The sequence below is a fragment of the Delphinapterus leucas genome, unplaced genomic scaffold (genome assembly GCF_059928025.1).
Source record: "Delphinapterus leucas isolate spDelLeu-1000000601 "Yukka" unplaced genomic scaffold, BTC_Dleu_Yukka2 spDelLeu_asBTCV2_sq78, whole genome shotgun sequence".
Taxonomy (NCBI): Eukaryota; Metazoa; Chordata; class Mammalia; order Artiodactyla; family Monodontidae; genus Delphinapterus; species Delphinapterus leucas.
The window spans coordinates 176,391-193,140 of NW_028322287.1; the positions used below are offsets into that span (position 1 = coordinate 176,391).

General features: G+C 45.3%; 1 protein-coding gene and 1 pseudogene across 2 annotated transcripts in view; both read right to left on the reverse strand.

Annotated features, from left to right (window-relative positions):
* LOC149743804 (alpha-1,6-mannosylglycoprotein 6-beta-N-acetylglucosaminyltransferase A) overlaps nucleotides 1-16,750 on the reverse strand; it is a 239,955-nt gene that overhangs the window by 175,208 nt on the left and 47,997 nt on the right. For both annotated transcript variants that reach the window (XM_089906141.1, XM_089906140.1), the window contains exon 2: nucleotides 11,942-11,991. The gene's annotated coding sequence lies outside the window, so the exon portion shown is untranslated. The remainder of the gene's footprint in view (nucleotides 1-11,941; nucleotides 11,992-16,750) is intronic.
* LOC111172699 (glycine cleavage system H protein, mitochondrial pseudogene) lies at nucleotides 434-11,933 on the reverse strand (annotated as a pseudogene).

Here is a 16,750-nt window from a genome sequence, read left to right on the forward strand (position 1 = left end):
ATCTACCTCACTACAAACAACTCAATTTTGTTTCTTTTTATGGCTGAGTAATATTGCATTGTGTATATGTACCACATCTTCTTTATCCATTCATCTGTCGATGGACACTTAGGTCGCTTCCATGTCCTGGCTACTGTAAATAGAGCTGCAATGAACACGGTGGTACATGACTCTTTCTGAATTATGGTTTTCTCAGGATATATGCCCAGTAGTGGAATTGCTGGATCATATGGTAGTTCTGTTTTTAGTTTTCTAAGGAACCTCCATACTGTTCTCCATAGTGGCTGTATCAATTTACATTCCCACCAACAGTGCAAGAGGGTTCCCTTTTCTCCACACCCTCTCCAGCATTTATTGTTTGTAGATTTTCTGATGATGGCCATTTAAAAAGAAGGTCAATTTTTTTTTTTTTTTGCGGTACGCGGGCCTCTCACTGTTGTGGCCTCTCCCGTTGCGGAGCACAGGCTCCGGATGCGCAGGCTCAGCGGCCATGGCTCACGGGCCCAGCTGCTCCGCGGCATGTGGGATCTTCCCGGACCGGGGCACAAACCCGTGTCCCCTGCATCGGCAGGCGGACTCTCAACCACTGCGCCACCAGGGAAGCCCAAGAAGGTCAATTTTAAAGTGACTTCTAAAATGCAGCAAAACATTTCTTCCATGAACTAAAATATGCACTTACCCAGCAATATGACACCTAGGAGTTCTCACTCTCTCACTGTTTCAAATTTTAAGCACATATTAAAAACTCCAGGGACTTCCCTGGTGGCGCAGTGGTTAAGAATCCGCCTGCCAGTGCAGGGGACACGGGTTTGAGCCCTGCTCCAGGAAAATCCCACATGCCGCGGAGCAACTAAGCCCGTGCACCACAACTACTGAGCCCGCGTGCCTAGAGCCCACGCTCCGCAACTAGAGAAGCCACCGCAGTGAGAAGCCCGCGCACCGCAACAAAGAGCAGCCCCTGCTCGCCACTAGAGAAAGCCTGCGCGCAGCAACGAAGACCCCAGGCAGCCAAATAAATAAGTAAATAAATAAAAACTCCAAATGGTCACACAGTGACAGAAGTGAAGAAACTCAATTTCCATTTGTTCATCTTCAACTGCGCTATCACTGTTTATTTCAAAGCCGTATTTAAACATAAGAACATGTTGTACCATAAGGACGAAAGGCATGAAGTACTCCTAAAGCAGCTGCAACACGGCCGAACTGCTAGGAACTTAACCCTCAAATCAACGTGTATCACTCGGTCCACGTGTATCAGGGCCAACTGTATAACAGAGGTGCCCAAGTTAATTTCCATGTGCAATACGATGCTTATTAAAGGGAAACTTTTTCTTAAGTGTGCTAATCTGATGTGTGTAAATAAATGTATACTCACACATATGTATATATAATTATTAACAGCAGCAACTATTCAGAATTTAGAGGAGCAAAAGAGTTTTTCCCAGAAACTATTTTATCAGTGGCTTTTTTCGGATTTGCACACACGTGGTGGTATCAAAACGCAGACTGGCTGAAGTCAGCTGTACGGGTTTTAGCCTCTGTAAAGGCTGCCCCGCCTGACAGCCCCACCTGCAGGGGTCCGCTCCCATGGCTCCACCCATGGGAGGCAGCTGCACACAGCCAAAAGAACCCTGCAGACAGAAGGCCTCTGAAGACACAAAATAAACGTCCAAGTTCAGACACAAAAGTTTTTGTGTTGCGCACATTAAGACAGCCCTTGCAGTTTATAGTGAGGGTTAAAGCAGGGTTTCTCAACGTCAGCACCGTTGGCTATTTGGGCGGGCTAATTCCTTGCTGTGGGACCGTCCTGTATGTTACAGGATGTTAATCTGCCTGCCTGGGCTCTCTCCACTGCATACACAGACATACACTCCCATACCCTTGGACCAAGATGTAACAAAGGTCGCCCTTCACCAACAGCTCAGAGGCCCTCGGGTGGAGGTTAGAACACCTTGAAGAAACACAGGAAATCAAGCCCAGTGCTGCCCCGGGGAAGGGAGACGTGGTTTATTTTTAGAGCTCCCTTTTCATTCTTAGCAAGTGCATCCATTTCTTATTCAAACACACATTTAATTAAATACACAAAGAGAGGGTGTGCCACTGAAAAAAATGCCAGCAGCCCTCTCAAATTATTTTTCCTTTATTTTCAAATATTTACCTAATGAACGGAAACAAAACGAACATCTTCCCCAAAAGGCCATTCTAGCCCAAGAGAGATATTCTATAAACACGGGCATAAATGACCACCGTAAAGAAAATATTTCCGGACATGCCTCCACCCCCGAATCACTTCTTTTACACACGATTCTAACTTGCTGTGGTTCCTCCAGATCAAAGCAGCGTGGGAGCAGCAAATCAGAACAAGCAGCAAGGTAAGCATAGTGTCCCCAGACAGCCTTGGGAGAGGCAGCCTGGATATTGCAAAAAAAAAAGAGCCGGTGATTCGGGGACAGGAAACCTGGATCTGAGTCTCTGTTCTACCACTTTCTCACCCTGGGGCTCTGACCAAATCACAACCTCCCAAGATGCCAGCTTTTATTTATGAAATGGAGGGTGATGTGTGCTTCTAAGAGCTGCCTTGAGAACTAACTATTGGAACTAAGTGAAGGTTTTCATCCAGGTGTCAAATGTTATTACCTTTATTTCAGAATTACACACATCAGCAGTCTCAGCCAGGGGTAACTGCTGGCTTTACCAATAGGAGTTTTGTCACTGGAAACAGCCCCAGGGTTGGTTCCAACAGCATGAACAGCAGATCCAGAAGGTGGAAAAGAGTAGGAAATGTGAAAGTGTAGAGCACAGGAGCGAAGGGCAGGGAAGCCAGACTGCCTGGGTTCTCATCCCACTGGGTGACGCTGGGCAACTTGTTTGACTTCTACATGCTTGAGTCTCCACCTACAAACTGGGGATAACAGTGGCACCGTCGGTGCCCATTATTTGCGGCAGTGATACTTTACAAACATCTCTGTGAACACTGACTTGGAAAATATTAAACCAGTGATCCTAGGGGAAGGGAATACGGGCTTAGGTTCCTGTGAGCCTCTGGTCAGAACATTTTTGTCCACTGATCAACACGTAACCATGGGGACTTCCCTGGCGGTCCAGTGGTTAAGACTCTGCGCTTCCACTGCAGGGGGCAAGGGTTCAGTCCCTGGTCGGGAACGAAGATCCCACGTGTCTCGTGACCAATAAATAAATAAATACATACATACATTAAAAATTTGCTGTCACCTATTAAAATCTTTTAAAAATCAGAAATAAATTATTTTTTTAAATACATAACCATGTTTTATGTCCTTCCGTTTTAAGACACCTTATTTAATATATGCGGTTGATTCATCAATATTGAACTCACAGCCAACAGGACTATAACTCATGCTTGAAGAAGCTTTATCTAACACACCTGTTTTCTCCCTAAGGCACAGCACAGCCTTCTAGCACTTCGGAACTCTAGATATAATTCCAACACTACCCTTGCGGGCCATTTTAAACAACAAACTCACCAACCAAAAAAAGCTCAAAAATGCCAAGAGTTGCACTAATGAGACCACGAAGAGGACACCTCATTATAGTAGGAGACCTGAAACAAGAAGGCAGAGTATGTCCCATCTGAGCTGGGAACATGCACATCAGTATCTCAAATTTTCCTCCACTCTGTGTGTGTCTACAAAGGGTCGCACAGTGCTACAACTACTGATTCGAGCGTTATACAAATAAGTTGTAAAAAGGAGGCAAATTTGCACATACAGAATCCGCAAATAATGAGGATCAACTGTACCAGACTCACAAAGTAGCTCTGATGATTCAATGACTGGATACAGATAAAGCACTGAAAACTTCCCCATGTGCAGGAAGCACTCCACAGATGTTATTATTGGGGAGTCAAATATGTCCATAACATATCACATGGTGTAAAAGGCTTAACAAAACTGTGAAAAAAGAACTTAGATGGTGGTAGAGAACCACAGGCAAGGGAGTATGGCATAGAATAAAGAAATCAAAAACCAAAACTCAGGAAATTTCTTCCCTAAAGCAATCTTCCACTTAACCTATTTATCTTTCTTTCTCTCCACCAAAAGGTTACACTCCCCAGGCCAGCCATCTACCTTTCTGCTCTCACATACATTCTCTGGATGCTTTGTCCTTTTTGCAACGTATGGTAGGAAACTACATTTCCCCAACTCCCTCACCAACTGGCTTCCAGGTAGGGCTGGCCTGCAGGAGACAGCAGCAGCAGCTGGGAGGACAGGCGCTGGGAAGATGTCGGGGTCTCTCATCCACTTTCCATCCACCCACCAGCATCTCCTCCAGGGATGCAGCCCTTTCCAAAGGGTCTACTTCCCGTTTCTGGTAACACTTCCAACTCCCATGCTCCCTGCAGTCCTCGGGGTGGATTTCTTCTGGTGGCTGCACATCTCTGGGTTGTCACATGCTCTTTGGTACATCAATGTCACCTCTTCCGTCACCTACAAACCCAGTTTTCTGTAGTAGGTCCTCTGGTCACAATGCCTAGTCCAGTTATCCTGGCTGACATGATACCACATGTGGCTCCAGAAGGATGCTAAACCTGCAACCCTCCTGCCAAGACCAGCTCCACTATACACACACACACACACACACACACACACACACACACCCCTGTCCTTCCCACAATCTCACCTCACATTCAGACTCTCTGGTTTGCTGCCGGAAGAAAGTGCACTTACAAAACTATTAGCGTTACTTCAGCTTTTTATCAAGTACGTTACCTCCCCCTTTCAACAAGGGTTACTGGCTGCCCCTGCTCCAACCGGCTCCTTCTGCTTAAGTGCTATTTACTTTTAAAAGACTAAGCAGTACTCTCCCCTCACACATACCTTGATTTAAAAAAAAAAAAAAATCCAAATGCGGCCGATGGCACGTGGTCAATTTCCTCTCACGGTCAGCACTAGTCATGGCTGCTGAGAGCGGCCAGTATAATCAATGTCCATTAATTCTGAGGCAATTTCCAATCTTCTCTTCCCATTGTTTCTTACTCAGGGCATAAAAATGCAACGCCGGACCATAATCACGAACAGGAGTAAAAGAGAAGTAAGCAAGTTCACGTGGATAAAAGAATGCAAGAGTGGACAAGATTCTGACAAGTGAATCACAGAAGCAGGAGAAAGGGGGCCTGTGGGCAATGCTCGCTACTCACTGAATGCCTGTTCCCTTCTCCTCCCTAGACGCACAGGTGGATGACGCGTCCCAGCAAGGTGAGGCCAGGGGACCTGCGCCTGTGCCCGCTTCCAGGGGGTAGAATGAACGCCACCGCAGGGTGATCCTGGAGGGCAGGGGTTCACGAAGCCAGCGCCTATTTAGCCTTGGTCGCTAAATAACTTTTTTTTTTTAATTGAAGTAGAGTTGATTTTAAATATTGTAATAGTTTCAGGTGTACAGCAGTGATTCAGTTATACATATATATGTATATATCTATATTCCTTTTTCTCTGATTCTTTTCCATTTTAGGTTATTACAAGATATTGAATATTGTTTCCCATGCTATACAGTAAATCCTTGCTGTGATTTTATATATAGTAGTATGTATCTGTTAATCCCATACTCCCAGTTTATCTCTCACCCCTCTCCTTTGGTAACCATAAGTTTGTTTCCTATGTCTGTAAGTCTGTTTCGTAAATAAGTTCATTTGTACTACTTCTTTTTAATTGTTTATTTTTTTTTTGCTGTACACAGGCCTCTCACTGTTGTGGCCTCTCCCGTTGAGGAGCACAGGCTCCGGATGCGCAGGCTCAGCGGCCATGGCTCACGGGCCTAGCCGCTCTGGGGCATGTGGGATCTTCCCGGACCGGGGCACGAACCCGTGTCCCCTGCATCGGCAGGCAGACTCTCAACCACTGCGCCACCAGGGAAGCCCCTTGTACTATTTTTTAGATTCCACATAGAAGTGATATAATATTTGCCTTTGTCTGACTTACTTCACTTAGTATGATAATCTCTAGGTCCATCCATGTTGCTACAAATGACATTATTTCATTCTTTTTTATGGCTGAGTGATATTCTGTTGTATATATGTACCACATCTTTATCCATTCATCTGCTGATGGACATTTAGGTTGCTTCACGTCTTGGCTATTGTGAATAGTGCTGCTATGAACACTGGGGTGCATATATCTTTTCAAATTCTACTTTTTCCAGATATATGCCCAAGAGTGGGATTGCTGGATCACTCGGTAACTATTTTTAGTTTTTTAAGGAACCTCCATACTATTCTCCATAGTGGCTGTATCAAATTACATTCCTGCCAACAGTGCAAGAAAGTTACCTTTTCTCCAAACCCTCTCCAGCATTTATTATGCTAAATGACTTCTTAAAAGGGGTAATTTCCCCACCTCCACCAGCCTAAAACTATGAACTAGGAAAAAGAAACTTGCACTGGGTATGACTATACGTACAGACACACACACACACACACACACACAGAGGTCCTTCTGTTACAGAAGGTCACAAACGCAGGACGTGTGCCTTTCAAATGAGCTGGGCAGACATCTGGTCAAGGTGGCCAAAGGCGTATATGAAATAACCCCCAGCAGGTCCCTTCCAGATGGATCTTTATAAAGAGAGATCACCATTTGGGTGAGGAACACAGAAATGGGCACTGTTCCTGGTTCCTCATCTCCTGTCGGGGAGAACAGTGCCCTGCAGACCAATAACACTTTCACTTTGTAGCATAAAAACCAGGATTCAGAGAGGTCAGGGTGGGCCCTCCAGCAGAAACAGAGCTGACACCCCCATCTCCCAGGTCAGTGCTACTACTCAAAGCGGGTGGGAGCATCCACAGAGGGGGGCCAGTCCACCAAGTGTTTCTGGTCTTTGAAGAGCTAAGTACCAAAACTGAGGGTAAGTGTCCTTTTAACTTTTACAGTCAGTGGACAAGGTAACTCTATGTCTTTGAATCTCATAATAAAATTGAAGGCTAGTATTTTATACTTCTTTTTTTTTTTTTAGATTGTTTCAAACTAGTTTATTTAGGGGTTCCATTTTCACTCCTCAATAGATTTTACGTATTTCTCATATGATTCTTCACTCATTAGTTCATCTAGTTCTGAAGGGTTACTGAGTGTCATCTTGATCAGCCAACCATCTTCATAGCAAGATTTGTTGACAAGTCCTGGATTTTCTGCCAGAGCTTCATTAATTTCAGTTAATTCTCCTGATAGAGGAGAATAGAGTTCACTAGCAGCTTTCACACTTTCCAAAACACCAAATTCCTCGTTTGTTCAATTTTGTCCCAACTTCAGGCAGACTACAGTAAACAACATCTCCCAAAGCTTCCTGTGCAAAATTACTGATTCCCACTGTTCCAACACCGTTTTCTGCTGTTACCCATTCATGTTTGTCTGTGAATTTACGACCCGACAGCAGAGCGGGTCCGGTGCGCAGCGCCCGGACGGCGCCCGCCCGCAGTCCCCAGGGCCGCGGCGGGCAGGGCACGTTGGGCGCAGAGACGGCGCGCAGGCTGCAGACCGCGGCCCGCACGCTCCGTGCCACTCGCAGCGCCATGTGCGCAGGGGGGCACTTTCTTCTTTCTTTAATCTCACTTTTCCTAGCAATTTATTTTTATGGTACCAGACCATGATGATTTAGAGTTTTAAAAAACGGTTCCAGGCTTCCCTGGTGGCACAGTGGTTGAGAGTCCGCCTGCCGATGCAGGGGACACAGGTTCGTGCCCCGGTCCGGGAGGATCCCACATGCCGCGGAGCGCCTGTGCCCGTGAGCCATGGCCGCTGAGCCTGCGCATCCGGAGCCTGTGCTCCGCAATGGGAGAGGTCACAACAGTGAGAGGCCTGCGTACCGCAAAAAAAAAAACAAAAAAAAAACGGTTCCATTTCTGCAGGCACCCAGGGTCCCCAAACTCTTCAACCAAATTGCCATGGCCACCACACCCCCTTCCCCAGTCCTTCCTGACTCACCCTCACCCAGGCTCTCCTCTACCTTTCACCCTTCTTTTCCAGCAGGCATCTCCCTTTAAATGGATGGTGGTAAACTTTCCGGTAGCCCCTCCAATGCATGCGCAGTGGGCACTGACTCCTGTGAGCCATCCTGAGCTCAGACCAAAAGGAAGAGTTAAAAGTAATCAGTCATCCATCCACACATCCTAAATAACACAGGACTCCGGTCCCAGAAAGCCATCACGGTAAAAGAAGGAAAAAACCGTCCGTGGCCCTTACCCGCGTTAATTAACCCGAGGGAGAGCCTCAGCCTACCCAACAGATGCTCTCTATCCATCACCTAAGCCTGAGACGCAAAGTAAAGGAACCTTCGCCTGTCTCCTCCAGGGAGGTCAACATACGTGGAGAGATGCCACGCCGGCTTGGGGAGAAAGGAGAGGTTACTGACAGAGTGAGTCACGTGTGCGGCATCAGGTATGATGAAGTGTATTATGGGAAGGGGACGTGGAGACGGCATTAGCTCTGTCCAGCGGGACCCACTGAACTGCCCATTACAAGGGAGCCCTGAACTAGTGAAGGAGGAGGACTTGGGGAGAAGGATTTAAACACATACACCTCCTTGAAAATGAATGAAGAGAAACCGTCTAGACGACAATGACGGGACAGTGACGTAACGAACGAGACCATAGGAAAGGGCGGAGCCAGGCAGCACCAACCATCCCCGGAGCGTTCCAGGCAGGCCACGTGTTTTAGACTTTCCAGGGACAGAAGTATGGTAATTTTAACAGACGCCAACATCGGCACCTTTCACAGTTACTAAGACGTGTCATCCGCGAGTTCAGAAAGTCAGGGACTCGAGGGGGATGTAAATGAGCAAGTACTCCAGTAAGTCTCTGCACTTGTCTGGGTATTTGAAATATTTAAACATTTTTCAGTACTTTTTTTCAAGTATCACCAGGGAACAGACACATGACGCTGTTTTGAAACGTCTTGCCACAAACCGGGAAATCTGATTAGATCCAGTCCAAACCAGGCATGCCTTGGGAAGACAACTGCTCTGCTGTTCCACGTCTGGCCTGGTGACAAGGGGCAGCCCCAGCCCTGACCTCTGCCCTGCACCCCACCTTTCCCTGGGGCAAATAGGGCATCGAGGTTAATCCAACATGCCCAGCTATCACTGGGCGGCAGCTGTCTAGACAGACTGCAGGCAACTCTTGGGCTTGGAGAAGGAGGGCCGAGATGGAGATCCAATGTGCACCACAGGCAAAGGGCCGGGAAGGTGACAACCATCCTCAGCTGACTCTCTTCCCAAATCCTGTGGCCACCATCAGGAGCCTGTCCCTGCCCCACTCCAGGCAGGCCATGCAGTGGACGCGGCTACACAGCACACAGCCAAGGTCAGGCACTGACATTTCCCAAGACGTGACTAACAGCCTGGGAACCACAGAAAGAAATCTGAGCACGGACAGTGAAGGCTGTTTCATCTTAATTGCATCCAAGACTTGCCATCTAAGCCCCCACTTGTGTTACACCTCTTCCAAGATTACTCATCTTTGATGCCAACAGGAGAACGCCATGAACTTGAAAACTCCATCATCTGGATTTGTTGATGACTGTATTTCAACGCCTGCATGAGCAGGATAAAAAGAAAATGAAACCAAATTTTTCCTGCCTGTAACACCTGTTTCTTTTTGACACTCATTGGCTCGGCTCATCCTGCTGCCACATGCCAGGTTGTGTACTCGCCACTGGTGGTGTGAAAAGGAATAAGGCCAACCCTCGTGCTCAAGGAATGTACAGTCTAGACAGACCCACAGTGAGGAACACGCCTTCTGCTGCCCTCCTGCGCCTTAGCCTTCTCCTCTGGCAGTGTGTGTTCACGAGATCTGCTGGGGTGGCTATGGTTTTAACTTCCATTTTTATCAACACTGCATCCTTCTCTTCCGGTCAGGTCTCCAGAAATGAAACTCAGAGATGGTTCTTTGAGAAACTAAGGCATAAAAAACCAGGTACAGATCTACCAACCTATGTGAGAAACATTTTCTGACACCCATTTCCCAGCAACACCCTTTCTTACCACAGACTCTGTAGCAGAGTTAGAGTCATTTGTTTCCAGAAGCCAGTCATTTCCCTGATCTAAACCGACTCAGGGTTACACATAAACCCAAGCCTAAAGCTGGGACAACTTCTTTCCCGTTGAATCAGAAGAAAGACAGTTTTACAAAATGGCCAGGGGAGAAGGGTGACTGCTTCTCCACACCTTCAGGAAGACCCAACCACCTCCAAAGTCCTGGGCGTTGTCAAAGTGTGGAGAGTGTGCTTTATAATCTGAAGGCTAATTTAAAAGATGGTAAGACACGCAAACTCATCTGTGATATGGCTTTCAAGTTATAAATGTCAGTGACAGCCAGTCTGCTGCGTTGGGAACTCCTCCAACAGGTTGACAGCAGCCCAATTCCATGGTTCTGGAGGAGGCTGACAGACAGCTGCTCTTTCAGTAGTTATTTTGAAAGGAGCCAAGAGGCCCTTCCAAAGGCAGCTAGGTATTGGCGCGCTGAAGGGGGAAGGTGACACCATATCTGGTGGCAGGTAGACACAGCCCAGGAGTGCCACATGATGCCAACACGTCTGCGTGCTCCACAAAGACTGTCAACCCCACACAGTGCAGGAAAAAAAGAAAAAGAAAATCACAGCAGAGGAGAGGCAGAAAGATGCACATCCTTCCCAGAGCATAAGCCATTGCACCTGGGTATCAGGGACCGCAGAGCCAGCTCCTATTCTTCACGATGCCAGCATGCTACAGCCCCAGCTGCCATGCCTGGCACCTCTTGGGAGGGCAGTGAACGGACTTCCTTATCTGTCGGCACTTCACTAGTTTCAAAACAGACCCTTGAAGATAGATGGTTTACTTGTCTGGTCCCTGAACTGAAAACCACTCCCTTTCAGTCATGTGTGTGATGTGGAGGTAGGGGGATGTGTAAGAGGGATTAAATATGCTTGTTCTTAGACAAAACCCTATGTCTTTAGACACGCAAAATCTCTTTGAGGTTCTGACAGAGACACTTCTTGTTTCTCTGGTTTCTCCCAGCGGGCCAAATTTTCAAGGTGACAGCTAGAGAGAAGCCTCTGATAAAAGTCACATGGTCACATAATTTGAGTTCTAACTAAGGCTTTTATTCACATCAGACATTCATCTGCTTGTCAGTTGCTGGAATGGCTTTTCCTGTGATGTTGTTAGGGACAAAGGTTGTTCAAAGATCCACACACATAAGAGAAACAAGAATTATGAATGTTTCACGTTTCATTCTGCTGGTCCCATAACCTTGACACCCAAATCCTATTAGCCTGTAAAATCCAAAAATTCTGCTCCCAAGCTGAATGTCTGATTTACCAAGGTGACTCTCAAAGGTAGCTTAGACAGTGGTTTTAAGCACTCGGGACTATTCACACAGTTAGAACAAGGAAGCACTCAGCAAAGTGCTTCCTCCGTAAAATATGTTCATAACTGGGGGCTTAGGAAAATGTACTCCGTGAACAATTCCTTGATACAGACACAGTTCAGAGATTATGCAGTCATTCTGAGTCACACTCTCCACTTCATTGGCTTTGCTTATTTATGTTCACACCATGATCCTCTGTGTCTGAAGGGGCCAGCCCTTCCACCTAAGAGTATCAGGCCATAATCCAGCCCAATACATTTACGTTTGATAATGACTAAGTAATAAATGACCTTCTGCTCCAGTCACTTCACTAATTCGAGGCAGATAAAACATTCTTGCCCAGCTAACCCAAAAGATAAATTCCACCAGGTTTCAACCAGATAGCCAGAGACGTACGTCTCCTTGGGATTGAGTTGCGCTAGAAGGGCAACCCCCTGGCCCTTTGGGGCTGTGGTGCATTTTGATGGTTCCAAATGCTAACGTCTGACTCAAATCCTCGGTCCTCTCCCGCTAAGGGCAAATATCCCAGGTCTGTGCTTAGCCAGGTAAATATGTGCTTACTATGGTACTTACATGGCCTGATGGATCCGCCTCCAATGTCTACGACAGAGAAGTAATCACTCCTGCAATCACAAGAACAAAGACATTTTTAAGTTTCTCCCCTTTAAGAACCTGATCCATTGCAAACAGACAGGCTGACAAAGAGCTTCTGCGAACTAGGCCTCTCACATTTCGGAACCCGAATGACTTTTAAGATAAATACCGAAAAATAGCTAGGTGAGCATTCCCTATCACTTCAACACCCAGAGGCATTTATCTAAAAAATTACATTATCTCACTTGTTAGGATCCAAATCCATCCATTATTAGTTCAGCAGGAGTAAGGCTACATTTGGCAAAGATGGAGCATCTCCACAAAACCATTCTTTGTTCCAAGTCTCAGGAGGCATTAAACCAAAGCTTTTACCAATCCTAATGCTTTCCGGACTAGACTACATTAATTTATACACAGAGTCTCAAGTAGGTATATACACATGATTTAAAAATACATAGCTCTACGACAAAAAACCAAGGAGTCTGCAATAAGAGATAAAGCCAGTTGAATTACAAGCCTGTTCATTTAAATATAACAGATTACTTGTACCTGCTTCACCTTGAATAAAACCAGAAAAGCAGTAAAAAGCCATTTTAGAAATATATCTACTATGTGTGCTTCTGATATCACTAATATTTTCCCTCTATAAAACTCCTTTACTGCGCTTCCCTGGTGGCGCAGTGGTTGAGAATCTGCCTGCTAATGCAGGGGACACAGGTTCAAGCCCTGGTCTGGGAGGATCCCACATGCCACGGAGCAACTAGGCCCGTGAGCCACAACTACTGAGCCTGCGCGTCTGGAGCCTGTGCTCCGCTACAAGAGAGGCCGCAATAGTGAGAGGCCCGCGCACCGCGATCAAGAGTGGGCTTGCCACAACTAGAGAAAGCCCTCGCAGAGAAACGAAGACCCAACACAGCAAAAATAAATTAATTAACTAATAAACTCCTACCAACGACATCTTCTTTAAAAAAAAAAAAAAAAAAACTCCTTTACAGAAAAACAAAAAGGGGAAAACATGTCCTTTTAACAAATACATTACAGTGTGTTTCTGATATTCATGGAATTTATCAGCAGAGAATTATAAAACTGAAAGAGAGCTCAATAGAGAGGGAGGGAAGGAGAGGGAGGGAGGGAAGGAGAGGGAGGGAGGGAAGGAGAGAGAGGGAGGGAAGGAGAGGGAGGGAGGGAGGGAAGGAGAGGGAGGGAGGGAGGGAAGGAGAGGGAGGGAGGGAGGGAAGGAGAGGGAGGGAGAGGCAAAGAATAAAGACGATGCTGAACAGACCCATCTTCAAACTAACTGCCCAGAAGTCTTCTAAGACTAGCCAACTGGTCTACTTTTTACTTAAGACCCTCATGGAAGAACATGTACCATATTCTGCTGGAAAATGTCTGAAAGAGTTTTGTTTTTTTAATACAAAGATGATTCTCTCTTTATATGGTCTGCAGCATATAACTACCCTTCACAGCACTAACATTTTTGTCTGTGTCAACAGTCTCTGAACAATAGCAGAGGGCTGGTGCACCGGGGCAACTTACAAGAGCAGATTCAACCTGCTGTTATTCCAAATCCACCATCTCCATGAAACAGTCTGGCCTCAAATGCTTGCTAAGGAAGGGTAGAAGGCTGGAAGCAACTGGCGGGGGCCCCTTTTGTACCAGCTTCATTCTGAGATAGCTTTGAGGTGAAGGAATGGGTTATCATGATACAGAAAAAGCTACTAACTCCTGTAAGCAGCACCAAGATACATTCTCATGTAGTAGCGTCAGCTAACAAAATGAACACCCATGTGCCTCCGACTGAAATAATATCAACTTACTTTCAGTGCCTTAACTCTTTTCTGTATGTTTTCATAAACACCTAATTTGGTGTATTACCTGGCAATTTGCCTTTGAATGTTGCGATCAAGTGCACAGGCCGTGGTGACTTAATGAATCATACCAGTAGTGACACTGGTATGATTCATAAGTCAAAATGTTCATGATGTGCCAAAAGGAAGAGAAAAGTTCATTACCCTTTACCTCCCCCCAACGCTTTCAAATCTGGATTTTCTTTAATAATACTCAGACTAATTAAGAACTCAATCTCGACTTCACTTTAAGAATCAGACAAGCTATTCCCTGAGTCATACGCAAACTACTGCATTACGCTTGGCTCTATACATCAGCAAAATTCGTGGTCACCAAGAAACCCAAAGGCCATTCACTTTTATCCTCAGCAAAGCTTTAATGTTCAACTAATCTTAAATATCATTTCCTGCAGAGCCAGGTATATAAGATTAAAGTTTATAGCCATTTCTAGTTGCGTCTATAGATAAAGAAAATGTTGAAGGAAGTCCTTTCTCCTTCCTAATTTTCAAAACCAGCACCACTCCACAGCTTTCATCAAGATTTTACCCAAAGTATCTTTTCTAGGTATTAATAATAGGCTCCCTCAATCTCTTCTTGGGCTTATGCTTTGATTTTCCTCCCTTAATTATACCTAAACTTGTGAAAGCACTTGTAAATAGAGATCATGGGAATGCAATTCAATCTAGAAAGAATAAGGTAGCAATCACTGGAGATAGAGAGTAGCTAGGAAAAATTGGAATCCCATTTTCAACCAACCTATACCCCTTTCATTTTATATTTTGGATAAAATATATTATAAATGACCCACAAACAAAACAACCTATTTGATGAGCTCTGCCCTCTAAAGCGGCATTCTATCAGAAGTCTGCATCTGCGTATCTTGCCTATCGCCCCTTCCCCATTCAAAGCATCTCTAAAAGTGAGCCATGGTAAACCCAGCTTGTTCAAGGACCACCTCTGCAGCACCTACGCGGCATCTGACGACACAGGATAATGGAGGCCAATTCCAGGCCGGTGGGTCTCACACCTCTTTGTCCCTAATGCCCTTCAGCACCTTCATCTGTCGGGTTGATCCCTTTTCAATTTTACACCCAAGTGTTCCATCCTCTTATTCCCTATGGACAATGTCTCTCCAAATAGAGAATCTCAGAATCTTTATGTGACCGGGGATACAACTCAAAGCAGGCTTTCCCTCTCTTCTTTTCCACAGCCTAAGCAAAGGTGGCTCATTGTGAACACCAAAGCTGTCCCGACATTGATTCATGTGAGCAAATAGTTGAAGGGAGTTTATGGCTCTGCTTATAATATCTTCATGTCTAGAAAAAAGACTTCCAACGATAAGGCCACTGAGCGCTTACACATTAGAAACAAATCATGACCATCGTTATAAGCATTTTTAAATTTTTTCCTTTAATTCTTTTTATTTTTTTAACTGAAGTATAATTGATTTTACAATATCGTGTTAGTTTCAGTTGTACAGCACGATTCAATTTAATATATATTTCTATATGTTATATATATAGTTTTTTCTTCTTCAGATTCTCTTCCCTTAAAGGTTAGTACAAAATATTGAGTATACTTCCCTATCATTATAAGATTTAAGTCATTCAGTCTTCCGTAAGGAACATCAGATAGTCACAGAGAAAAAAAGGCCCATAATTACAAGAGTGGCTTCATATATGGCTTTCACCTTAGGTTGGGCAGAGCAGCTAAATTTACCGCATAGCAAAATTTTGCCCAGTTACAAAGATCTAGAGTGGTCCTTGACATCAGAACTTCTACAATTTTGACCTGATACGTTTGGTTTCATCCCATTTCAAACTTGCTAGCATCTTTCCATTTCGGTGAGCTCTTTCATCAAGGTTCCACTGAGAGCTTCCCAAAATAGACTCCAATCTAAATTTGCCTCACATGGCTCACACCGCCTGGACTCAAATGCAGAGGCCCAACCTCACAAAGCCAGTGCCTCTCCAAGCCTCTGTCTCCTTGTGTCTGAAGGAGAGATAACCACAGCGCCTCAGTCAGAAAGGATGGGGGGATTCACAAACTACTACGCCCAAAAAGCACAGCTGCCACATCAGAGAGGCAGCGAACCCTCTACAAATGTTAGCAATTATTATTACTGTGGTTGTTACTCCTATAAGAGGATAATAAAAGGGCAGTTCTAGAACCGGTCAGAAGCCTGGAACCACAGCCTGGTGGTGCCCGATGCATTACATTTTGATTTTGCTAACACCTATTTTGTCAGGCAGGTCTGACAATTAACAACGATTTAGTGCCTTGGGCCCTGGAATACCCTTACCTAACATGACCATTCTACAGACAGTCCCTAGGTAAAGTGCTCGATTTACAAATAAGAAAAAAATATGCATTCCTTACGACTTCCGAATTCATCACTAACTTGGATTACAGAGAGAATACTTGTAGCCAAACAAGTTTACCCAAGATTTTACCAAGACACGGGCCAGGAGACCACTTACTAAGGTTTGCAACTATTTTTAACATTCACTGACGTCACAAAGAGCAGATCCCCTTTACAAAACTGGCACATAACCCCAAACAAAGCTCAGTATTTTCATCAAAATTATTTTTAACAGCCACCAGGGAATTAATCTTAAAATTCTGGTTTTGGAACCATCCGAGTTACACCTGTTTCTCTCCCCTAGCCTAATGGCTCTCAACGTACAGCCCTGGAAGCAGCAACATCATCATCACCTGGGCAAGTTGGGAATGCAAAAATCTCAGACCCCACCACGCGCCTACCAATCAGAAACTCGGTTGGGGTCCCGCCATCTATCTGAACAAGCCCCGCCCCCCGCAGGAGTCTGGGATGTAGTCTCAAGTCTGAGAACTGCTGCCAATAGGCTATTCACATGTGGCCTGGGACATCACTTCAGGCAGCTCTTCTCCTTAAAAACTATCTGGCACTCTTCTGTTCCT